Source organism: Diadema antillarum, unplaced genomic scaffold, assembly GCF_040938485.1.
Source record: "Diadema antillarum isolate AM-2024a unplaced genomic scaffold, OU_Dant_1.0 seq00000343_RagTag, whole genome shotgun sequence".
Taxonomy (NCBI): Eukaryota; Metazoa; Echinodermata; class Echinoidea; order Diadematoida; family Diadematidae; genus Diadema; species Diadema antillarum.
The window spans coordinates 685020-713006 of NW_027271355.1; the positions used below are offsets into that span (position 1 = coordinate 685020).

The 27987-nt window shown below is 37.7% G+C and overlaps 1 pseudogene; it reads left to right on the top strand.

The window, feature by feature from the left end:
* The first annotated feature begins 2760 nt into the window (after nt 1-2760).
* The window catches only part of LOC139730906 (uncharacterized), a 46457-nt pseudogene continuing 21230 nt past the window's right edge, over nt 2761-27987 (top strand).

The window sequence follows — 27987 nt, forward strand, 5'->3', positions numbered from 1 at the left end:
GCTTTGGAAATTAAGGGGGCGCACCGGGCGCAACTGCTGGCAATTACTGGCAGCAACATCAGGAGAATGGCACAACGATTAAATGCGAGCGAGCGAGCCCCTTGAACATTTTGACATTTTATAGACCCAAAACTGCCGTTTTACATAGCTATTTGTTTTCGCTTTGGAAATTAAGGGGGTGCGCACTGGGCTCAACTGCTGGCAATTACTGGCAGCAACATCAGGAGAATGGCATAACGATTGTTAAAATGCGAGAGAGCGAAGCGAGCGAGCTTGAAATTTTTGACATTTTACAGTCCAAAAACTGCCGTTTGTAGCTATATTTTTTTCGCTTTGGAAATTAAGGGGGGGGGAGGGGGCGCACCGGGCGCAACTGCTAGCAATTACTGGCAGCAACATCAGGAGAATGGCATAACGATTAAATGCGAGCGAGCGAAGCGAGCGAGCTTGAAAATTTTGACATTTTACAATCCCCAAACTGCCGTTTGTAGCTATATATATTTTTTTTTTTTCGCTTTGGAAATTAAGGGGGCGCCCCCCCCCCCCCCGGATCCGGCACTGGTGGTCAAAGGTGTCGGTTTATGTTCATGATTGGGGGAGGTATGACCAGCGAGGGGGCGTCGAAGTGACCAAGTGGGGGAAGGATGTCCAGAATCTGCACTTTAGAGCATCCCCTAATTGTTTGTTTGTTTGTGTGTGTGTGTGTGTGTGTGTGTGTGTGTGTGAGTGTGTGTATGTGTGTGTGTGTGTGTGTGTGTGCTTTATATACATGGACAAGTTAGGAAATAGCCCAGGTCAAGTCTTATTATTGGCAATGCAAGGCATTTTAATATAGACTAGTATGTAAAGCAACACTGCAAAATCAATGATCTATAGCTTTTATGTAACGAAGAGTAAGGTACAAAGGTGTACATGATTTTGATTTAACACATTGCGCAACATTGCAGCGACTCTTTTTGCCGTTCGGATGTTCTGAGTACACTGCGCACATCCTGCTTATATTCAGAATGCCAACCATGCAGGAATCACGCTGAATCACAATCTTTTGTCGGCTAGTTTCACACTATAATATACCTCTTTGATTATGGTTAAAAGAAATCTTAGAAAAATGTTTTATTTCTTGATCACCCTTTCATGTCGATTTCAAAAGCAGTTTACTAACCCTTGAATTACCATTTTGGTTAGTTTTTTTTTCACCAGCGGATGGGGGGGGGGGGGGGGGGGCGTGTTCCCCGTAGTTACGCCACTGCATAGACCTATGATGGTCAAACATAATGTGGCATAATAAAATAGACATCAAACAAAATGTAGCGGGTTGCAATTTTCTCTTCGAAATAAATTTTGCGAGAAACATTTGTGAATTTTTTTTTTGCAAGCCAAATGAAAGGGCGAGCATTGGGTCATGCTCTTGAGGCCTATGGGCTGTTTTAGCACGTCTGTAGATAGGGCGCCTAACTTCACCATCTTCAACACAGTACTCTACAATATAGTACCTGCATGAGCAACTGTCGTCTTTCTTATTTATTTCAGGTCTGTATGTCTCTCTTTCTTTGACATTAGGCCTAATGTACATATAAAAGCAAGCAATTTAGTCGTAACTCCTGTAGGCCTATATCAATTTGCTTATCAATATATGAATTTATAACTCAATCAAAGCATGTCATATACCTATACTTTATTAATTTTGGAGTATTTTTTTTCTATGTATCCCTGAGGGCCTATATCGGGTTTCGTGTCCGGGATTTTGTTTGATCTTGGAGTTTCTATCTATCCAAGTATTTTGTTCTCCTAATTCTATTCTACTATTGTTATCATTTGGTCCATTATAATTTACCTTATCCGCATGCTATAATTCCTTGGGGGTTTTTTTCTCTCTTTATGGGGATAGGGTGGGTGGTGATGAGGCAGTTTCCAAAACGATGCATGATTTAGTTAAATTAAGGGTCGTCCATGGGACTGTCCATGTGAACATGCATGCTTCTCATCATTTCCGTGCCTTGCAGAAACGCGGATTTTGGAATTCTGCAAGAGATCTTTTGGCATGTATAACCAAGAAAAACTGTTTATTACAATGAAAACTGTTTGCAAATTTGATTGCAAGTTGTTTACGAATTTGATTACAACTGTTAAAGGGAACGTATAGTCTTAGTTGAGACCTAATTTCAGGTTTCTAATATTTTTTTGTGAGATAATGAGAAACCTCTTATGAAATATGAAAGAGCATGTAATTCCATGAGGAGTTCAATGTTTATTTGATGAAAATTGGTTTTGAAATGGCTGAGATATCCAAAAACAGAGCAATTCTAATAAAATGTGGGACCCACCTTTTATTACGATCGCTTTGTTTTACTTTGTTTTTTGATATTTCAGTCGTGCATTCCAAACCCAATTTTCATCTAATAAACTTTGAATTCCTCTTAAATTGGTATGCTCTATACTATTTCATAAGTTTTTTCTTAGTATCTCGCAAAAAGTTAAAAGCCCAATTCTCATCTCCGCCAATACTGTACCATCCCTTTAACCCGTATACCCTGAAGTTCCCTAGAATTCGCGCTTTACGCTCGCAAACATTCCCAGCTCAGTCCGCGTTTAGGTGTTCGTGCTTTTGGTAGAGCACGTTTATATTGAAGGCTACAATACAACAATACAGCGCGCTAGACTACGGGAAAAAAAAGCGTCGTAGACAACCGCGAGAAATGATATGGTGTGACTACATTTTTTGTCTTCTATTGCAATATTAAATAGTAGCAAGTTTTGAAAATGCCCAAAGAAAAGAGTCATCTCAAAGCAGTTCAGAGGGAAGGGGATACCGTCAAGAAAGAGGTAACTAATACCGCATTTTTTCACTTTGTTTGTTTATCTGTGACTGTGTGAACCAACTCAGGGTGCATTCTGTAGCCCCATTCGTACCATTTTGCGTTTCTTAATTAATATGGAACTGCACCATCACACACACCTAACCTGGTTACTGTAAAAGTGGTTTCTTTCGCGTACAGATACTTTCGCGGTTTCCATCGGTGCCGACTTTGGAAAGACTTCCATATGTACCCCCCCCCCCCATTATTATACACCTACATTGTAATAAATTTGTATGAGCTTCCTGTGAAGTCCGCATTTCCCTAGGACACTGAGACCCTTCCTAGCCTGACCAGTGTCAGTGTCTGACATGTGCATGATGTGGTAGTGTTAAACGTTGTAAACGGTCGTCACTGTTGACGGCAAAATCACATAAAATGCCTTTTATTTTGTTTGATTTTAAGAGTAAGATAATTTTTACCACTCACCTACAGCGTATTTTCCTGATGGTTGAGTTGAATTCGGCGTTTTGTTGGTATCCAGACCTCCTGGCTTATTGTTGAATTTTTCAGAGTAGATTGTGCGGTGGCATCTTTTCCTTCGAGAGCTTCACAAAATCAACAAACTACCACGCATGCGGAACCGGAAGTGCTTGCATTTTACGTACGCCTGTGCATTTTATGTGTTACGTACGTATTAAGCTACAGCACTCGTATCCGCGTGTGCTGCGCTGGCAATGATTTGACCTTTTTATGGGTCATCCCGACTAGCTACGTTGTAGTATAGGAGAGTGAATGCCATTCAAATAACACGCAGATGAGGAGTGAAGCAATACGGACGTTTACAGACCTGACTTTAGCCACGGATTTCGGTGAGTTTTTGACGTAATTGAACAAAAAAATCGCATACCGATTATTGAATGAAATTATCATAGATTACAGGGATTCCTTATATTTTAGTTTTCCACGATTAATAAAGATATTCATGAAGGAAACGCAAACCCACCGCTGAAAAATAACGTCTGCGAAAGAATAGACATGCAGCCGCTGTCGCTTCACGACAGCGGCTGCGTGTAGTTAATGTTACCCTAACTCTAACCCTAACCCTAACCCTAATCCTAAACTGAGTAAACTCTAATCCTAATCCCAAAGCCACCTAAACTTATTCATGTTACTTAAATACATAACGCATAGCGGGGGGTACATATAGAAGTCTTGCCCCGACTTTTTCGTGTGTCTTTAAATTCGCGGTCGGCAAAATTTGTGAATTCACAGTCGGCAAAAACTGTTTTATTTTGGGCGTGAAAACCCAAACTATAATCCAATCATTCTTTTATTTATTATACCTGAAATGCTGTCTCTCGAGTACTTTATAACATGCTTTTACCTACATTGCGCAGTATCGCTGTGTGTGTTGACCATCAATACACTCAATGCGCGGAATCTTCGTGTGTGCATGTGCGCAATACTGTAGCGTTGTAACAAGCGGCGAGTTCAAAACATTTTCGTGTGATGTTAAATTCGCGGTTCAACCTCAAAGCGCGAAAAGCGCGAAAATAAAATGACCGCGAAAGAAACCACTTTTACAGTAACTAGTAGGTACAATGTACCTATACACAGCCCTTTCGTGCACGGCGTCTGGTCAGGCTACATCACACCCAGCATAGCATAGCCTCGTAGGTTCTAACTAGCACTGTGGTAGCAGACCGGAGCGCTCCTTGTGCACAACACAGTTGTAGAGTCAACAGAATGCTGTTTCTGTTCAACGATGAAAGAGAAACACAAATTTTCGCCTCTCTAATAAGTTGGGTATTTCACTAGATCTAACCCCAGGCTGGGGCGCTCCTTGAGTCCTTGACCTCGTATTTTGTAGTTAGTCTAAACATTACACAGTTTTTGTGGGAGCGCCCCGAGTTGAAAGAGTGCTGTCACTGAACGTTCGAAGACAAACCCAAATTTTTGCGGCTGTATAAGTTATGTATTTCACCAGCAAAAGGCTTACTTTTATACTCTATGACTACATATTTAAGTCTCTTAGTCAATTCATACTTGCAGTGCACTTGCACACTTTAAAATTGATCCTATTCTATTGACTTGAAAAGACGTTTTTCTAAGAGTCCATCTCTATTCTCCTTGTTTCTCCCTTCATTTTTTGAAACAATCTTTGCGAAGGCACATAGCGCATTGGCGATATGAATATGCATGAAAGGCGCAATGTCTTTCGCCTTTGGACAAGGCCCTTTCGCTCTCACGCTGTTGCGCTCGGCTGGGATATCGCTTCTTCATTCGACCAGAAAGCAATGCAATACAGCGAGAAGGCCTTGTGAAAAGGCTATATTGCCCTCTGGTTAGCACACGCGCACAGGTTTTAAGTCCATCGAAGGGAGCAGTTATCACTCTCACAGATTCCTCTTGACCGAATCATTTAAAGTCTCAGATTTTTACAGAAGGAGGAGTAAAACGGAGCAAAACATTTTCAGGCAAGTGTTATCATGAATTGGACCAAATCTGTAAGTATTCAAATTGAAGCAATTTTTAGTACTTAAGTTGGAATTCATCCGCAATACTACCCCATACTGTGACTCAATATCCTTCCATAAAGGGCTGTGTTTCGCAGTTAGGTATTTCACCAGCAAAAGGCTTAAATACTTTTATACAAAAGATAGTTCTAACGTCGATTACCATTAAGTCGCCACTACCTAAAGTCGCCAGACATTCACATCGCATGTAACGTGTGCCGCGATTGGAGATCAGTTGGGGCGACGGATTTTCATCGCTCTCAAAATACATTCCTAATTCACCTTTCTCCACCACAAAACACAAATAATTGTAATCCAAATGTATTTTACCATATGTGACCGTGCACCTCAAAACGAACATAAAGTCGCACACACCGATTTTGCGTGAGGACTGAAAATAAATAAAATGGGTCAACCTAGCCGAACTTGACTATTTCATATTTTCTGAAAGAGCGGGTCTTCTTTTACATTATGCTAAAACTTGGTATCATAAAACGGGCAGGAAAGTGAGCAGTTTATTTCGAACATTTTTGGTAGAATAGTGTGATTAGGTGTGTCTTTAGAGTCCCTTTTTCATTTCTGAAAAACCTTGTCCACACTCTTCACTTTCAACTCTAATAACTTTTGAAAGGATAGTGCTACTGCTTTGAAAGTTGGCATTAATTATGGACAAAATGTGTTAATGGGACATGCTTAATTTCAATTTAATCTGATAATCCTTTCATTGTTGTTACTCTGGTGGTTTACTTCCTGTTTTTTGCCCCATTCATCGCACAGCCAGCACGGTTTGGTAAAGATTAAGCGCTTGAATAGACACTGTACTTCAGAGCCTCTTTTCTCAGTTCACACTTTTCCTGAGTTTGTGCTTTCTTTCCAATATTTAGATAGGTTAGGAGAGTCTGTTTGATTTGAGTTATACATCATAGTAAAGCTTAAAGTCTGCTCTTTCAGAATATGGTCTTACATAAAAATTCATGTCTGGTGACTTTTTGTTTGTTTTGAGGTGCAGGGTCACATACGTAACAGGTGACAAAACCATTTTTAATGCGAGGATGTTTTTGATTTTGAATGGATTTCAGGTGGCAGATTAAAAAAGTTTTTCAAACGCGATAATGCACAATGTATCCTACATTGAAGTGTGTGTACAACACATGTGCTTAATAATGCGTGGTGCACTATGGGCAGGGAACTAACAGTGCCTATCATTCGTTCGCCAACCCGGAAGTGCATAGGAAATACACGCAAGTGGCGACTAAGCGATAATTGACGTTAGATCTATAATTACATGCCGTAGTTATGGGTGAACTCGGCCCCCAGCGCGCATTCTAATTTCTAGTAAACTCGGCCTAGCGGGTAAACTCGGCCCCCAACGTGCGCATTCTGGCTTAGCGGGTAGACTCGGCCACAGTGCGCGCTGGGGGCCAAGTTTACCCAGAGTTTACCCATAACTACGGTACGTTTCCTATCTAACTCGGTCATAGTCGATAGAATAATGTCTACCTGCCATTCGAGCTCACTTGCTAATTTCCATACTGATCCCGTGGTCTTGAAAAGAAATTTTTCTACAAGTCCATCTCCATTCTCCCTGTTCCTTCCTTTGTATTTCGAAACAACCTTTGCATGGCACATTGCGCATTGGTGATATGAATATATGCATGAAAAGCGCTATGTTTTTTGCCTTTGGACAAGGCCCTTTCGCTCTCACGCTGTCGCGCTTGGCTGGGATCACTTCTTCACTCGCCCAGAAAGCAACACAATACAGCGAGAGAGGGCCTTGTCAACAGCTTGTTAAAGTGTATCTGTACACAAAAATTTAGTTTTCTGACATTGTAGGTTATTGTACTGGTAATATCCCTATGAAAAATAAGAGTGCAATGTTACTCAAACACAGAGATATAGCAATCTCTAAAATGCCAAAAATTACATGCACCTTGATCTAAGAGTAGTCTTCTGGCCTTATCGACTGCATTAAATTGTGTAGTTCGAAAATTTTCTGTACGATCAGTTTACTACGATACTCTCAAAACACGCAAACGCACGCAAATGTCCACGTACGCTGCTAGGTTGGTGCTACCGCGCCGCGCCAGGCCACTGACCAGGCAGCCGCGGCAGCCTCTACTCATGCGGATGCATATGGCTCGATGAGGCGATACCGATAGACAGTATTCGATATAGCTGTGTGCAGACGAAGGTGAACGAAGGAAACGTGCAAACAACGATGGTCTATGCGCGGCTACTATTTTCAGATCTGGCTACTATTGCAGCGCGCACTAGTGCGTGCTGATTTATTATTAAAATTAATATTTCACAGTTTGGGACATTTTTTGTGATGGGATAGAATTTTCTCTAGAGTTTGTAGGACATGCTCTCACATCTCTCAAATTCAAATTTATGGGGAGAGATTCCCTTTAAAAGGCTATACTGCACTCCTGCGATTTCCTGAATTCAACAAATATTGCTTAGCTTGAACAAAAAAAAAAAGAAGAAAATCACCAAAGGCTTTGGCAAATTTAAGCATATAGAGAGTGCTCAACAGACGGTGTAAATCATGTCAGTTGAGATCGTAAGGTCATACCTTGCAATGCATTGCAAGTTCTGTAGTATTACACTTGGAGTTAGATAACATTAGACTTTGGCACATTCTGGGGAATTATGTCTGCACTTTTTGAGATACACAAACTCTGCTGACGTTGTATTGATTCCTTTTTCTACCAGATTCAGTTCAAATATGTTGATATCAATATTGTGTCAGGTGACTGCTTCTATTTATTATGTAGGTCTTTTGTGCTACCATATGGTTTGGTTATCAGTTATTTGATTTCTAACTTTTCAATGAAAAATCTTGTAAAAATACTTGTACACTGTTTTTTCTCTGCAATAGAATGCTTCCCCTCATTGTTCACCAATGTCTTTGTTTATCCCTGACCCTAGATAATAACAATTCTGCTTATAGTTCAGTTATGCACACTGTTTAGCTGCCCTCTTTATAGTGTTGATTACTGCTTTCTACATGTAGCTTAAACAGCTCAGTAATGGACATGCCTTTATAAAAGCTTTACATATGATACCAACTTTGTCTGTCAACATTTGCTCTTATAATGAATTGATATGAATGACCAGATTTTTTATTCTGTTAGTGTTTTAATTTTGTAAAAGTAAGTTCCAATGCATTCTCATTCAGATGTCATAACAGTCATAATACATAAGTTTTGCTATAGTGCTAAAGTTTATGAATGCATATTGTCAGCATGTTTCTGCTTACAATTTGTATTTATGGTCAGATTGGACCCTGACTTTATTTTGCAATGCCTTTTCTTTTTTCTTTTTCATATAAACCTTCCAAACTATCAGATTGATGCTTACATGGAAGAATGTGGGCTAGTTTTGGATGATTCCACTCTCAAAGACAGAACCTCACGCATGAAGAAGCTGTATGAAAGGTATTACCATAGGGATAATGTGATCAGTTATTGCAGATTTTTTTATTTGTGTGTGTGTGTGTGTGTGTTTGTGCAAGTGTGTATTTCTGTTCGCTGATAATAAAAACATAACTGGATTTCATCTGAAGTTTTGATTATTTAGGGAGAGGAAAGAATGCAACCATCTTATCACATTCTGTGTATGCAGATTTTCAACACATCCTTGAAAATAATGAAGTTTATTTGTTGTCTGAATTCCCTGTGTTGCCATGCTTTGTTTTTAATTGATTTTCCTATATCATCTTCTCCGTGATGTAATGTTCAGGGCCGGGGGGGGGGGGGGGGGGGGGGGGGGGGGGGGGCTGCCCCTCCCCCACTTTTTTGCATAAAATATATGGGGTCTAACTAATTTGGCCCTGATGTTAGCTTGTTCAGAAGTAATCTCACTCACTCAAATAACATCCACATACATTTACTAAAGGTCAATGGATGCTTTGTTTTTGTCACAAAATCATGACTGAACTACATGAAGGTAAATTTAGATAAACAATGTAAGTTTGGGCAAACTGACTGTCAATTTTTTTTTCATGCATGGCAGCTGCTATAAAACATTAGGACAAAGAGCATAATTGTTATTTTGGTAACAAAGAGTGGAAATGAAGTGTTCCGTGCACACCTTTTGGCTATTCACTTGATGGTTTGATGTGATAAACTGGAATGGCAGATTTTGGTTTTTGAAAACATGATGGTGAAATGGATTCAATCATCTCTGAAGTCTTCTCTGCTGCTTGAATTGAAGAAAAGACGTTCAATGACATATTGACATGTTTTATCTCAGAAGTCAAGTACATGTAACTGTAACCTTGTTTTATAATGACTTCTTTCTGATTCATAATAAGTTTGCACACTGCCTGATAATTTATACTTGTCTGCATGTAAGAGTCTGAGTTGTCATTTAGTGTTGGTTATTTCTGTTTGTGGTAATGTTACACTTTTTTGTGTACTTTGTGATTAATTAGAATCAATAGTAAATTGCCCACCATATCCACACTCTTTAAGGCTAAAAAATAGTACTCGACAGGGCCTTAACATTCATCTTACACCACTAGTAATTTGCTTGCTATACTGTAAAACATGATATATTCGCGGCATGAAATTTTCGCGAATTGGAGCCGACAGCCCTTTTCGTGGCATGAAATTTTCGCGAATTGCCACTGGTGTTCAATGCATGTAGTGTAGACAAAAACTTTCACGTGCATTTTAATTTCGCGAATTTTGGCGCTCGCGAAATTCGCGAAATTAAAATGCACGCGAAAATTCCTCGTTTTACAGTATACTGAAAGATCTACCAAGAAACTTGTCTGGCTGGCACAGTTTGCCAGGATATCGAATTGTTTTGTAGTATTTCGAGATCAAAAAGTTTGAAATTTAAAAGTCAGTATACTGATTCTGGAAGCACTCTCGCCTGTTCAGTAGTGGGTGTGTAGAATGCTGCAAGTATGTGATAATCAAATCGTGTCCTGGTAGTGTTTGTATTAAATCGCATGCAGAACAAACTGCATGCAATTTACTCATGAGAGTGATGACTTCCACTATGGTCTGATATATTGTAATCAATGTTATATTATGTAAAACATTCTGTAGCAACCACGATCGGGTAAGCCTTGAAACCTTTGGGTGAACCTGTCTGGTTAATATTTTGCAATTTCATCAATACCCAGCAGTAATTGTGTTATCATGGCATTCTTTCGCACATTTTTTATGCAGAAGTACATGTATACAGCCAGAGGTAAAATCAAATGTTCTGCAAGTATACAAAAACTAAGTTTTAGCTTTAATCAATGCTTCACATTACATATTGTTTAACTTGTGAATTTTTCATCTGTAGGAGTAAACAGCTCAGGCAGAAGTGCAAAACACTGGAAAAGAAGATACAGAAAGTTTCAAAGGTAAATAATTGGAATATATATTTACAGTGATGTTTTGCTTTTTTGTTATGCTTTTGATTTTAGATTTAGAGTATATACATTTTTGTTAAATAAATCAGGTTTTGTATATTCTTTTGTTCAAAATGCATAGGAAGACAATTTTTTCTTGTTTTTTTAAGACGGTTGCAGATATGTAAAAATGCAAGATATGAGAGCAAATCTTACACCAAGGGAGAAGTCGTTTGAAAGGGAGCAGTGAAATAAAGGTGAAAACTGTATGGAAATTTAAACAAAGTCAAACAGATGGCGAGAATGGTATGGCCATTTACGTCTTAGTATTATGAAATATACACTATGTAGACATTCTATTGCGATAACAAAAAAGATTCCTCCGTCATATGACTTGTTAAAATATCAGAGCAATTTCATTTATGTTAAAAAAAAAAGAACATTGTTGTATTGAGTGCACTCAAAGTCTCTTTACTGATAGGACAAGATATAATTGAACATCTACAGTCAATATCATGGTAACGGTTTGGTTTTCTGTAGGTATGTTAATCCAAACTTGAAATAAGGTTCTTTACTCCAAAAACTTGTTAATTTGAAAATGTAAAAAGGTTTGTTATTCCGAAGGTTTGTTTATCTGAAAACGAAATAAGGTTTGTAATTCCGAATGTTTGCTAGTACGCACCATCTTTATATTTTCTGATTAACAAACCTTATTTTATGTTTGGATAAACGATACCTTAGGAATAATGAATCTCACCTAATTTTCAGATTAACGAACCTCTAGGTGTAGAAAATTTGCTCGTTTGGAAATAATGAACCTTATTTTATTTTTGGATTAATAAACCTTCAGAATTATGAACATCACCCAATACTACTCTGCAGGTTCAAGACAAACCATATTCTGGTACTTCTACATAGGAAGTGAGAAGAGCTATGCAAGAGGCAAAGTGATGTCTAATTGCAGATGTTTGTAAGGCTGTAGATGAAATACTGGCATGCAAAGGCCTACCAATTTCATGTTTGTGTGATTATATTCACACTGCTCTACTGCTTCAATATTGCTGCTTCTATCATGAAACTTTTTTTATGCCTCTCCCACGCAGTGGTGCCGGAGGCATTATGTTTTCGGGTTGTCCGTCCGTCCGTACGTCCGTACGTCCGTACGTCTGTACGTACGTCCGTACGTACGTACGTCCGCTTTCGTTTATGCGATAACTTGAGTAATATTTACCGGAATTTTACCAAACTTGGTCCAAGTATGAAGTATGAAGGGGCAATGATTTGATTAGAGTTTGGGTGAAATCGGCTAAAGGTCAAAGGTCAAAGGTCAAGGTCAAATCATGAAATTGCATCCGTTTACGCGATAACTCAAGACTGGATGGAGCAAATTTCACCAAACTTTGTTGGAGGATGATGTATGATAGGACAATTACTTGATTAGTTTTTCAGTGAAATCGGACAGAGATCAAAGGTCAAAAGATCAAGGTCAAATCTTAAAATTTATCTGTTTACGTGATAACTCAAAACTGGATGAAGCAGCTTTCACTGAACTTGGTCCAAGGATGATGTATGATGGGACAATTAGTTGAGTAGATTTTAGTGACATTGGCAAGAGGTCAAAGGTCAAAAGGTCAAGGTCAAATGCTAAAAATGTTGCTATTTCCCCCATATCTATGCAATGCCGGCAGTTATTTTCTTGAAACTTAGTGTAGACATGTACTACTGCGTAAAGATTCTCCAGAGAGAGTTTCATGTCATAAGGTCAAAGGTCAGAAGGTCAAAGGTTAGGTGAAAATGTTGCAATATCACTTTTCTCGCAAATGGTTCAATGTATCTTCATGGAACTTGGTACATATGCATGTACTGACTGGCAGGGATTGTACATATGCATGTACTGACTGGCAGGGATTATCTAGGGAATTTAGGGGTCATGGGTCAATAGTCAGGGGGTCAAAGGTCAAGGTCAACTCCTCAAAATGTTACTATTTCCCTCATACACTAGTTTATGCAATGATTGCATTAGTTTTAAAATTCAATATATGTACATGTATTACTTAATTGAGATTCTCTTGGAAATTTCCAGCCAGAAGGTCAAAGGTCAAAGGTTAAGGGTCAAAGGTCAGGTTTATATGAAAAAAAGGTATATTTTGTACTGTAATTACACTCTTTCTTCATACCTTTGAAATCATACTCAATGCATAAACTTATAATAAGGTCGGTCAGAAGTCAAGTAAAAATTTTCAATTCCCCAAATATGTGTACCTGCACTCTTTAATAGACAATTAGAGCAAACCCAGATCATGGAAAGTGAACATTCAAGATATTTCTGACAAACCTGTCATTTCGATATTTTGCCAGTTATGTGAAACTGTCATCACACATTGTGAAGACATTGTACTATACACCTATTGGGAGAATCATGCATTATGGCGGAGGCATCAGTCGCCATAGCGACATTTCTAGTTTTTTTTTTTTTTTTGGGGGGGGGGGGCTAAGTATTCCTAAAAGAAGTAAGAGCATTGAAGATATCAAAACAAAACAAAAAATGTGCACAACACATAATTGTTCATTGCATGGCACATTTTTCCTCACTGGAGTTCTGCATTCTATAGCAGACTGCAGAGGTAAATTGAATCTTCCTCTCTCATGAATATAGTATAGATATTTATAGCAATGCGGGAATGTTTTTATTGACATCATTGGCAAAGAATGTAAAATGTGTCAAAATTCATTTTGTGTTGACTCCTAATGTCTGTCCTGCCATCCTATATTTTCCCCTATTGCCCGAGATATTTTCTGATCTCTGTTAATAAACTCTCTTTCTCTTTCTCATGTATTTGTGTTGTCTTTGAAAGGGCAAGGAGCCAACAGTCATCCCTAATTTTGATGAGATCAAAGAGAGGGAGATTGAGCGAATGCAGACTCTTGCGGTAAGACAACTGCTGATGCTGCTATGCTGTTATGGATGTGACAAAAATTTGCTTTTCTCACATATGCTTAGTCAGGCTGGTGGATAAGTGCAAGCACATGCCCAAATAGAAAGGTCTCCTGGCAGAACAAAACAAAAGAAAACAAATTAAAATTATATAAACAACGTCAACAAACATATTGCAGTCACTGAAATCCTTATCGGTTACTCTCACTGCACAATTCTACCTCATTATCTTTGTAGCATTGTTCTGGCTACCTGATTTTAATTTTCCACAGTAAGAACACAGGACCACTTTAGTGTAACTTGTGGTTTAGTTGCTCAGTAGGGCATCGTTAAATTTTGCATATGTCTGCAATTTTTTTTTTCCTGGTTTATGGAGATTGATTGATGAATAGCACCATGGCATTTGCTTTAAACTATGAGCATCTCCAATCTTAATTGTGAGCTTTTTACGTGGAGCCCATTTACAACAATTTATACATATATCAAGACACTGGGTCTGTCATTATTTTAGATACAAAAGAAATAATCCGATGCTTGTAGAGTGACGGTAAGTATGTATTTCAAATCCTCTGCCACAGAAGGGTGCCAGAGGCATGAGAATGCAGATGATTTGTCAGTTTGTACATCTCTGATGTTGTAAATTGACTCAATGTAAGACAATTAACCTGTTGAGGACGAGTCCCGAGTATACTCGGGCAGGGGTCTATGGGAAATGTGTGTCGTAGCAAAATCAGTCCGTCCTCAACGGGTTGAAAATGCCCATACCCTTGGATCTTTTTGATGCCTGGTCTAGGAGAGTACAGGGGGCGCTTATGCTGATCAGACTTTGGAGAACATCACTGAAGGTCAAAGGTCAAGACCACTGAAATTCATGTTATATCCTTTATGCAACCATAACTTCAGCTAGGAATGTCCAGTGGTGATATAATGTATTAGAAACTATAGAAATGAATAGGCAATGGTCTTTTTGACATAATAGGATGAAAGCCAAGATCATGTACCTAGTATGTAAATGAAGAGCCACACTGCAGCAGTATAGCTCGGAAAGGTTGTAAGGCATTCCACTTGGCTGCATGTGGCAGACATATTGCTCTAGTTAGTTTTCAATGCCATCCTAAGGTAGGAGATTTCATCTACTGACTGTGATTAAAATTGCTTGATAAGAATTTTAGGCACATGCAAGTTCAAGCTGAAATTCAAAGCAGTGTAGATATTGTAGGAGTGCTACATGGTGCTGGACACACACATACATTGTGCAATGTAGAATGAGTCTTGCATATCTTTTAGTATCAACAAGATTACATGCAATTATGATATGAAAGCTGACCTGAATTATTTTTGAAAATAATCGAGACAAACTAATTTTGACCCATGCCATTTTGTTGGTTGGACATTGTTATGGACCTTGTAAATCAGGTACTTTCTTGCACAATCAAAGAAGTATTCATGAATGCAAATAAGCAAATTGTACTTTATGTACAACTGTCTTTAAATGGAGATGAAAAATGCCTTGGCATCCACTGCAGGTACGACTAGAAAAAGTGGGTGACAAGCTGGAGCCAGATGAAGTTGAGGAGTCGTATTTTAGGTGAGCATATTTCATCCTTTTTTCTTCTTTTTTTTTAAAGCTCTCACTGTCACTTTCAGTATTGCACTAACGGTACTGCAAAGTTCCAAGCAAGTTATGTCTTAACTCTTCGTGTGCCATGGTGTAAACCCCATGTGTGCCACATTATTCTGAGACCGCAATGCATGAGCACATTTGGAAAACAATTTGTTTTTCAAAGCCATGTAACTTTATATAGAATAGTTTATGCCAGAAATTCAATCCAACAAAATTTTAGAGAAAATTTTAAGCCGTGCTGTAATGTAAATCTTATGACAAAGATATGGCTTTTTTTTAATTTTGTGAATGGCTAGCATTCAAAACAAATCAGGTTGTGCATAGTTTTGTGTTTGAGTTAAAATATGCGTAGTTGGGAAGCCATCGACTGAGTTGGACATGCAAAATTGCAAAAGTTTGTGTAGTCCACCTGTTAAAATGGAGACCACAAAATTTTATTGTCTTTTTTTCGTACATACAAGTGTACTTTGTTAGCAGAGATATTTGACCAAATTGTGTACTTTACCCTTTTTTTTTTTCAAGAAAGGTGTGTTACATTTAAGCATGATTGAAATGAAATGCATATGATTTAAATTGTTTTATGTTGTGTAAAGAATCATAGACAAATGAGTGAGAGACACTTTAAAACAATTTACAATTATGACGATTTGGATGTGAAAATTTATCCCGCGGAAATTTTTCGCAAAGTTACATCTGACCAGAAATTTTACGTAACAAAGTAATATAAATTTTACATAACAAAGTAGTATAAACTATATGTTCATACATCCTGTGTCATAAGAGAGTGGGTTCTTGCAAACGTCTGGAATTAATTTTGTATCATTGAGTTTCCTGATTTGTTTCACAACTTGTATGCAGAGTGCCCACATAGCATGGAAATTCAAGTGTCACTGCATTTAATGTACATTGTTTGCATGGTATGCAGCTAACAATAGAGCATTACTGCCGTTGTAATGCATGTTTTAGATACTGCAATGATGGTGTGGTTTGTGCAAATGCTTGAATATGTAGGCCGGCTACAAAATGACGGTAAGATACCTAGTTATCAATTATGTAATTTGTTGAGGATCAGCCAACAAAGATGTATGCTTGCATTGTCTCTGGCCAAGAACACTGCTGTTCTATGTTCTATATAATATGCACTTTTTCTTTTGTTCCCTCAATGCACTCATTGAAAATGTAAGAGAGAGAGAGAGAATTTTGACCTATCCTGTTAGTATTGAAAATGTGCTGTCTGCATCCTGTAATGCTGTAGAACACTTTTCAAAGTTTGACAAGTGTTTGCTTTGCAACGGCATAATTTTTAGGACATTTTCCCTGTGTAGGTGATCCATGCTGAATGGCGATTAATCATTGATGCCTTAAACAAATGTATAGCTTAAATCAATAGAAGCATGTCACTAGTAAGTAATGAGCTATATACAGAAAATTACTCGCAGATGAACAAGCTCTGTGCGTATATAGTGGGCAAGTGAAATATTTTCTGTCCTGAGCCAAGGGGAAAGAAAAAAAGATTCTTATAAAATGTGGAACTTTTTTTGAAGAATTTAACCAACGATGAACATTGCAATTTACCAAAAATAGGAAATTCACCAGTGATGGCCTTCCTAGCAAGCAGCAGGCCAGTAAAACTGTGGTGGAAGAGTTTGATGATGATGATGATGATGACGAAGATGACGACACCGATGATGATGATGATGATGATGAAGACTGTGAAGATGGAAATCAAGATGAAGATAATGCAGGAGGAGCTGATGACAGTGTACAGAATGTAAGTGAAGACAATGAAGATGAAGATGAGGATGAAAACGGAGACAAGAGTCCTCAAACAAAATCAAAATTTGGTCGCATGGGGCTCTTTCGTCGATCTAAGAGTCCAACAAAAGCGGCAGGAAAATCTGAGAAGTCGGAAGAGGATACTGACAAAGGAAAGAAGAACAAGGGGAAGGACAAGAATGATAAGGAGAAAGAAAAGACTGAGAAGGAGAAAGAAAAGACCGATAAGGAGAAAGAGAAAGAGAAAAAAGAGCAGGAGAAGAAGGAAAAGAAGGAGAAGGAGAAACTTGAGAAGGAGAGGAAGGAGAAGGAGAAAAAGGAGCAGAAGGAAAAGGAGAAAGAAGAAAAGAGGAAGAAAAAAGAAAAAGAAGCCCTGGAGAAAGCTGCAAAGAGTGGGAAGGGCAAGAAGGATGCAGATGGAGAAGACAAAAAGGACAAGAAAGAAGATGAGGAGGAGCAGCGGCCGGAGTCACCCAGCAAAAGAGGCTTTGGGGCTAAACTCTTCAGCCGTGACTCCAAGAAACCAAGGACAGATGAGAAGAGTAAGGATAAGTCAGCTAAGAAAAAGAATGCCAATGACAGTCGCCAGGAGGAAGATGACGAAGAGGAAGAGGATGAAGAAGAAGAACAAGAAGATGAAGAAGACGAAGAAGAGGAAGGAGAAAGAGAAGAAGAAGATATGAAGGCTGAAGACAGGAGAAATGAAGAAGAGGAAGAAGAAGAAGAAGAGGAAGAGGAAGAGGAGGAGGAAGAAGAGGAGGATGAAGAGGAGGAAGATGAAGAAAATGATGAAAAAGAAGCTAAACAGACAGCAACTGCTCCAGTTGTGAAAGAAGAGAAAGCGGACAAGAAAAGAAAATGGAGTCTCTTTCGGAGGGAGAAGTCGCCTCAAAGGTGATTCTTTTGTTCTCTTGAAATACCTTGTCATCTGGTAATGGTGTCCTCTGGTTTGCTATACTGTCTCTAATACCATGACTTCTTGTGTGCATCTCATCTCCTGCAAATAGCAATGACATGTGACTCAGCACCCATTCTACCTTTCACAATCTACTGACTACCACATCTTCTCTTGAATTAACCATTTTCTGATGAGATGTCATCTTGAAACTTGTTTGTTTTTTAGTGTGTTGTTGTTTTTTCTAATTGCCTCTGTTGTGGCAATATGAGTGACAATTCACATTTATGTGATGTGATGTATATGTCTACAACTGGTAATGCATTCACTTTTTATTGTTCTTTCAAGCAATCAATGCACTGTGTTGCTTGTTTATGTGTTGTAGTGGATGTAAGGAGATGATATCTGTAAATGTTTTGCATATTAATGTATCAAAACTGCTGCAGAAAGCAACATGAGAAGAATTCCATTACTGTAAAGCAAGACATTTTCGTGGCATTAAATTTTTTTGGCCTTTGGGCTTTTTTGCAATGTGGAATTTTCGCTGATTGCCGCTGGCATTCAATGCAGATAGTGTATTTATAGACAAAATCTTTTTTTTTTTTGTGCATTTAGAAATATGAATCTTGGCTCTCGCGACAGCAATGTCTGGTTTTTCAGTAGTCATGTTTAATATTGCATATACCGGTATATGTTATTCTCTGTAAGAGAGACCTACCTCATGCACATGCAGTTACAGGATGTACAAATACATGTATGTTGCTTCTTCCCATGGCTCAGCTGGAGTTTAAAAACCAGTCTTGAAAAATCCTTTATAGATTTGATTTTTTTTTTTTTTTAGTAAGGATAGCCTTAGTTAAAAGAGAAGATTTGATCTTCATGATCGTTTTTAAGTTGGTTTTAGACTGGTTCAATGTAATGTTGGGAGCACAAACATAATTATCACTGTTTTCATCTGAAAAATTCCTACTGACTCCACAAAAGGATAGCATTGTGTAATCTTTTGCTGGGTTGATGATCTGTGATGATACACCACTTGATACAATGGATGTAACGTAGGGTGATAAATCACTGGCCCATGCACCCAGTCACAACCACCATGCGTGTGTTCATGATAATTTAGCTGCTCTATGCCTGCTGTTTGATCATGTGTATGGCCAATGATATACTATTCTCTATACAGTGGTCTCAAAAATTTAGAATAAATAAGTATTATTGTACACGCAAAGAGATGATAGACAGCTTCAATAGAGCCTGCAAATGCCATTCATTATATTCTTAGTTCTTTTCTTCGCAGAAATCAAGAGACATAGATATGTCATTGCCATGTGTTTTAAAGCAAAACAGATTTATAAACAAGTCTCCCTTAGCCCTGTGGTCCGTGTTATTCACACTTGTCAAGATGTTTTACAATACATGTTTAATTCATATGTGAATGGTGAATGGTATTCTTTCTGTCTATTTTACAGAGTGCAGTCTCACAATATCACAAATGTGTCATTAATTGAGTATGGTAATGTCATGTATTGTCAACACAAACTACACTAATACATGTTTGTGTGTTTGTGGGTGATTTTATGTCTTGTTTGTATGTCCATAAAAGTCTAAAGACATATGAATGGAACATGCCTATTACACTTGCCTGTTTGGTGTAGTAAGCAACAGATAGCAGATAATGTATTTGAAGTGGGCTTTTGTATGGGGTTGCAAAAGGGTCTATGGCATAATTACAACTGTACGTGATGGCGGTTCCAGACCTTTAGTAATATGTGTATTTCAAACTTGCTGAAATCAGTCAAAATTTTTAACATACTAACATGAAAGTGCACATGGTCTAACTGCAAAAAAAAAAAAAAAAATCAAAAAAATCAAAATCAAGCATGTGTACAACACTTGTATGTTTTGAAGCACTGCATTATTGATGTTCAAAGTGTTGTTTGCAGATCCTATGCATTTTTATGTGTACATTGTTAATTGTTTGTCATGTCATATTTGTACATTTGTGTCATGTTTCTTGTTTTCTCCACTAACACAATGCAACATGTCTGGTTTTGGCATCTTTCAACGAAAGTGAAAAGGAGGTTGACAGGTTTGAGCTCAAAGTCCAAAAAATGCACATATCTCGTAATCATCAATACTGTTACCTATGCAGCTTGGTGCTTGCGCACATTTCATACATAAGACTTGCATAGTCTATCATGGTGTAATGCTTCATAAGATTGCAGCAGTTGATATGTGCTTTATGCAGGGCCTTATGACTTGCACTTTTCATCACTTCTCCTTCAAAAAGGTTTTCATTCAAAATATGTACCTGATTGATCATCGATTTTGTGACTGTTCAAGGGGGAAAAAACCCTTATCTTTGCTTTTATGAAATCATGTACCGGTAGATGATTGTCTTGATGATTGAACAAATTACTTCCTCTGCATTCAATGAGTTTATATATATACACAATTGTAGCTCTCTCTTAATTCTGTATGTATCAAAAGCTAGCTGATGGAAATGTCAATTTTTAGTCTTGCTTATAGAATATATCCTCTTTAAACAATAAACATCCTTGAATGCAGCCTTTCAATAAGAATTTGAAGAGTGTGTACTATCATTTCTTCCTATAATCTTATGTTTTGTGTTGTAGTGATGCACAAAATAGCTTGATAAGAAACTTTTTACAAGAGAAGTTATGCATAATGCTATCACAATATTCCGCATTTGTCTTGTGGCCATACAAAGAGATCTAATTGCATTTTTGCTCACAGTCCAGAGTATATACCTCCAAGTGAAAAGGGAAATTAAAGCTTATGCCTCCTCTGTTACTCTTGTGTGTGTCGGTATATATTCAGATTTGATTTTTTGTCGTATGTTACAAGTTGCACTGTACCGTTGTTGCTATGGTGTGATGTCTGCTATTGCACTACAAAGTCAGTCAACCCTCTCTCATCTAAACACATCCTCAGACCAACGCTGCTACTAAAAATAACTGTCTCTCTGCTTTTTTTGTTGTTGTTACTTCTAACGTGCTGATGAAGTATATTGGTTGTTGCTTTTTTTTTGAATTCTTATTTCTTTTTTATTCTAGTCTATTTCCCTGCTGTGCTTTCACCTCTATTTCTAAGGGCCCCATTAAATAAAGATGTTTGCAATCATTTTAAGTGTTGACAATTGGTTGGTTGCCACAGCAACGGCTTCAGAGTTCATAGCTATTTGCTTCTCTCTGGCTCATGACTGTTGTAACTACACATAACACAACTTGCAATAATTGCAAACCTATGTTTAAAATGAACCCTTGAATGGGCGTGCATTGCTGGAAGAGAGCAGCCATCTTCCTCTCTTGAGTGTCTGTGATATTTGTCAAAGGAATGACTGGAAGCAACCACCATTATTTTAAGTTTAATAGGTAGACAAGAAAGGTCTTTGCCATTTCATTGCCCCTTTTTATAGCATAGTGTAAACTTGAATGCATTTTTATGACTGTTCATTTGGTGTATACATAATTTAGTCAGATCAGTGAAAGTTTTTGGAAAAAGGTAAACTATAGGTCAAAATCTATGAATGAAAAGAATTCATGTAGAGTGTGATCATATGAACAGCAGAACTTACAATTTTGCAGAGGACCTTCCCAAAACCATTTAGTATGATTGAATTTAGTAGTTGGGCACAATCCCAATTATTTTGAACAAAGAAAAGTGATATCTGATAGGTTAATTTTGCGGTTGGTGAATTATTTGAAGGGAATCAGGTGAGGAAATAGAAATGTCACAGAAAAAAAAGGTTTGCCAGACAAATAACTTGGTAGCAGGAAATCTTTTCATAAACCTTTTGGATCAAGATATGAGGGAGGTGGCCCCAGTCCCTTTAAAACATATGATAAAATTGTCAAGATATTGGAAAGTACTGTTCAAAATGCATGTTTAGAACAGCTCAGAAAACAGATAAAGAGGGTTTTGGGCTGAACAGTTGTACGACATTTGAGTAGATTTTGTGACTCCTCTTCTTCTTAATACCACCAGTCAGTACAAAATTGGCAACTTAAAACTGCCTGCTTCAAGCAAGTCTTCATCTATAGGCAATTCCTCCTTTAAAAAATCTATGCTCTTTGGACATGATTATCTGTGCTATCTTGAGCAAACTTCATATGCCTTTTTGATACTTGTGTACTTAACTGTTGCTGTGTATTGACATTTCAAAGCTGTGATTTAATCTCTTGCTGTCTTTCTGTGAATCTATGTTTGTTGACTTTCAATCATAATTTGTGTGATTATGTGGGCTGACAGCTCATAATAAAATGCTAATCTCTTTCTTTTTTCTTTTCTGTCATCATTCATTTTCAATTACTATAATGAATGCGTGTATGCTAATGTTTCACCCATCTAACTTGCTTTCAACTTGATTTTCAATAGATTTTTGTCACAATTTTAATTCTAAGCTTATACTAGAGTATACTAAAGAGATTTTGTGGTTAGGGCTTTAATCACTTTAGTTATGGAGATGGAATAGTATGTTCATACATTTTTTTTACAGCTCTTAAGTAGTGCAGTACTAGATTTAGTTGAAATTAAATTGACAACATATACGATATAACCTACAATTAATCACACAGCCAATTGCTGTGAAGCTAAAACTTGGTAAACAAAGTATAAAGGATATGCATTATGAATTTTATGAGGATATCTTTATCCAAACGATCACCAATTTTTCATTTTGATCATGAATATTGCAGAGGAAATAAAATATGAATGATATAAATGTTACTAATGCTTAGCTCAAGTAAAAACAAAAAAGTAGTAATATTATGTTGCTCAAATGAGTAAACATCTCTTCTGTGGTATCTCAGCAAGAATTACACAATGTTATTAGAAAATGCATAGTTTTGATATTATTTGCAAAGTGCTAATTGGTTGAATGTTTTGCATAAGACTTTTTGACGAAATGCATCTTATGAAGGCAGCCTGGAATAAGGTGTAATTCATTCATAATCTCACTCATGTTGCAGACAATTCAAAAAGGGAAATGAAAAAGATGCGAAGAAAAGCAAAGGTAAGAAACAGTAGCTAGAACATAATCCTATACTGAACAATTTACCCTCTGTTACAGAGCTGCAATCTTTAGTTAACATCATAGATTACAATGTGGAGATTCCTTCCTAATGCACATTAAAATTTGTGATTTACTTTGCAGAAAAAGTGTCCCAGCACAATTTCCTGATATTGCAATACTATGGTATCAACATTTTATGTTTGTCATTAACATCATTTACTTCATCAAATTTCTTCTACCACCTATATTAGATATCAATTTTTAATTCATCATGTACAGGAGGTTACACCATGCTGGGCAAACAACCTGCTCTGTCAGATGTTTACACTTGACACATCTATTCTTATTGCATTATTTTATTGCTTTGATGGAAAGTAAGCATATTATGTTGCTGGTGGTAATGTTACTATCAAGCAGATTGTAGAATTGGGTTTGATTGACTGAAAAGAAGTCAGACTCTAGTGTTATGCTGTTGTATTATTGTGGCCTGCCTTTCTTTTCTGGTCAATGAGAGAAAACATTATCGTATTGCATCTGCATATCTTGTTTAAGGGTTGTCAATAATAATAATAATAATAATAATAATAATAATAATAATAATAATAATAATAATAATAATAATAATAATAATAATGATAATGATGATGATGATGATAATGATGATGATGATGATGATGATAATAATAATAATAATAATAATAATAATAATAATAATAATAATAATAATAATAATAATACTGATTGCATTTTCTTTGTCACAGATGCTAAAAGGAAACAAGTGAAAGAAGAGGAAGAAGAAATGGAGGAGGAGGAAGAAGAAGAGGAAGAGGAGGAAGAGGAGGAGGAGGAAGGAGAAGAGGAGGAAGATGAAGATGATGAAGAGTATGTACATGTTGGTTTATTGACATTTTTCATTTACTGTTGCTTTCGCCACCTGCAAATGCTGTAGACATGTTTGTCATCTTTTTCTTATTTTCAGAAAATTTGGACTTGTAAATTAATTGTCTCCCACAACGCGGATAGACTGTACATCATTAACATGGTGGGGGAGCACTAAACGTTTCTTGACAACAAATAATGCTTGTTTCTCATTCCATCATGGTGGTTCATGATCACAAAATCAATCACTTGCAAATTTTACAAGTCTCAATTTGCGAAGTACATTGTATTACACTCACAAATTGTATGCCATACACAGTAGTAACCTGTCACTATGGTCAAAGTATGATACCTTGTAAAGCATGTCAGTAGTTCAAACAATACAGCAATTTGTCATGACGCTCATAACATGTCTAATTGTCTTACAAATGTTGGTCCCCTGCACTTCAAATGCAAAAACGTGAATCCACAACATTGGGAAATTTCTAATGTTCGTATAACCCTTGTGCTTGGTTCATAACTCCATGGGAAGAGAAAACGCTTTTAGCTTGAACACCGAAATGCATTTGTGCAATCAGTACTTGTAACCCATTGTGAGTTAGACATATGTTTCACATAATACTTGTATTTGTCCAACACAGAAGGCTACTTGACTTTTGATAGCTGTATTATTAATAGATGATCACTATCTTATTGTAAAATGGAGAATTTTAGATGTGATTTCATTTACTGTCATTCTAGAGAAGAGTCTGAAGAGGAAGTACCTGTGGCAAAGAGGAAGCCGATGCCACAAGAAGAAGAGAGTGAAGAAGAAGAAGAAGATGAAGAGGATGATGATGAAGAAGATGAAGATGAGGAAGAGGAAGAGGATGAGGAAGAAGATGAGGAAGAGGAGGAGGAGCTGGAAGAGGAAGAATTTGAAGCAGAGTCCGAAGAGTCTGAAACTCTCAATCCACCAAATGAAGGGGTTTGTAGCATGGCTATTAGCATGTCATTGTTTTCTGTTAGTATGTAATCAGTGTTCCTTTTCTCCCTTGTCTTAGTTTGCCATATACTGGTTTTATTGGACAGGATTGATTCACTGTAATGGAAAAAGTATTCACTATACCAATTGTACATGCAATGAAGCAGTTAGAGTAACTGCATGTGGCAGGAGTGGAGAACTTGATATGTTTGCTAAACCCTCTGGCTGTCATATGCCTCTCTTGCATTTGCTGATAATGCTGCATATCAATGATTTGGTAGAATGGGTCAACAATTTGTGTACAGCAACCACAACTTAACTTTATTGTTTAGTAGAAGCTACCTCTGAATAAGATGTTATTTTGTCTCGTGGAAAGAAAAAAGTCAATTTTGTATTGGCAATATAAATGGGTGTATGTTTTCCCAAGGAACTAAGGTAGATTTGTCACATCATCAGTTTTTAATATTTCATCACTCCAAAGGAAAACTTGTTTGAAGCAGTCTGTGACTTTGATGGGGAGGAAGAGGATGACCTCAGCTTCCGTCGGGGAGCTGTATTGACCATTCTCAGTGAGAGGTTCGTATCTGGTCAGTTGGCCTGTCCATTAGTCGACCAGTGATTCAACCTAGAGAATTCTATTGTGTGCAGAGATGAATTTCACCACAGCTGTCTTTTGGATCAGAAGGCGACAAAGCCTCTTGAAAATAGCAAGTACGAAAACGGAAATATCCAACTCAACCACAGCAGCATCGGTACTGCAGTCAAAGCTTGTGCCTCTCTGCTGGACAGCACATACACACAAATGAATCCTTGTTTGGATGGAGAAGTTTTAATGGTTGATTTTCCAGTTAAATCACTCTTGAATATTAGGAGTTATGTAGTGTTGGTGGGGGAGGGGAGTGATATCTTTAGTCGTGGTTTTATCAGAAGGCAGTCATGACCATTTTGAAGGGAACCGTTATATGCATATGTAAAGATGTACAGAGAGAAGGAGATTTTAGACCAAAGAATGTCAAAGGGTACAACTGTATGCACCCATTGAAAATTAACCTGTCATTGAATGGGTATAAGTGTATGCATGCAGAGAGGTGAGATGGAATTACTGGTGCATCTGTCAGTAGCTGGAAACTTCTGGATTGGTCCTAGGAGTATAGAAATGCTTTCTTTCATCTGCAGAAAATCGGAAGTGCAACAAAAGTTAAGCATCTCTTCCGTCAGCAAATGCAATCCTTTTATATCCTTATAATATTGTAGAAGTGTAGGTTGAAAGAGTTGTTGAAATTTTACCTTTGTGGCAAAATATAATGGAAAGGGTCTGTCATTGAAAGAATCTCAAGAAGGCCTGCCTACTAACCATCACATGCATTGACATGGATTCAAGTACATAATTATGTAGATGTGATGGGGTCAATTCTAGAAGTGATCACATCTTTTTATTATTGATATTTCACATGTGCATTTATATTAATGGTAAGTTTCAGCAGCGTCCAGTTTGACTTCTCAATGCACTTTTCTTCTCAGCTTTTGAAAAATATTAACAAAAAACTTAAACTATATAATGTCTTGTGATTTTATTATGACTACCTGGTAATGTGACATTGCTCTCTACTCAGAAATAGTTTCATGTAACCATTCCCACGTTTAACTCACTTGAGTCATGGGCTTGGACTCTGAAGGGCCAAAGTACTGACATTGCAAACAAACACCTTCTCAAGATTCAGCAGTACACTTTAGAGTTATCGTGTAGATATCTGCTTTTGTTAAACAGAAAGATAAATGTTGTTCATTCCAGCTTCAGGGGTGGCTATGCTGGTCTCCGTGAGTAAATCCTGAATTTTCTTTTCATCATTTTCTTCAAGTGCAAGCAGAAATTGTAAGGCTCTAGTTATTGTTGTCTTTCCTCAGGGAAGACGGCTGGTGGATGGCTGAAGATGAAGAAGGAAACAAGGGACTTGTCCCAAGCACATACCTCAAGGTACGTCCCATGTTCATTCACTGGTGTGCATGTAGCTCTCGGTGCTGGTGTATCAAATGCATTGCTTTGTCATGCTCCATTGCTTTAGTAGGTTAGTGACATGTAACATCCATTTAGCCTGCCTTTACAAACAGGTTTTATTCTAGTTAAGGTGAAATTTCATTTGTTCACAACCAGAGAAAACTATTTACCTTGCGTGAGCTTTTGCCTAGTGTATACTTCATAAGTGAGATTCGTATCACTGATTGGTCAAAAGTATATCACGTGACAAGGTGTAGTCCCATCTATCTTGCCGTGGGGTTTTCATGTAAGTGATAAAAAGGCAAAACCCTCGTGATAGAAAGGCAAAACCCTCGTGATAGTAAGTCAAAACCCTCGTGATAGAATTCGTAAACCCTCCGCGACTTTTGTACACATAACAAGTACACTAGACTTCGCGCACAGTGTCCGCAACCCCTCCAAGGACGTTCACTACGCGCATCGTATACAACACATGCACAATCATCGCACTAGCGCACAGCAGGCATGTTTCAACATGGCATGATGATCGAGCGCTCCTCCGTGATTTGAAATGAGCTGAATCAAAGATCATACACTTTGTCTTTAGGATTTCTTAGGATCCCGAAGCAGAGACAAATCTCAGCATGTTGGAAATATCGAATTAAAACACGAGCGACGGGAAACTGGATGTATACTGTAATCTTCTGCCAAGATTTTATGCAGGAGCTCGCCGAAGGCCGTGTGACTTACTGTGAGTGATTACCGTGCATTTTGGGTAGTCTACGAAATGCACGAAAACCATGCAAGCGAGCGCTGTGGCCTGATTTTAGGGCTAACGTTAGGCCTAACAGTTAGAACCTCGAACCTTGAATCTTGAAGTAGTAATCCCTTTCAGCAGTTCCTTGAAACTATCCCAGGATGGTAGAAGTGTCGTGCGTTAGAATTTTAGTTAGAATTTACTTCGTATTTGCCTAGCCCTAGATCTTGGTTAGGTCTTAAACGATGAGGTATATAAAACAAATATCAACTGATCTTGGTTAAGTCTTAAACGATGAGGTATATAAAACAAATATTAAATGCTCTGTATTCGGATGGTGGTCATCCTCATGAGCAGTCAATATTTGTATACTGTCTGTAGGCTTCTTCAGACTGGCGTTGACTCTCTTGGACTATAAGACTGCCGACACCCCATCTACGGCGAGTCAACGCCAGTCTGAAGAAGCCTACAGACAGT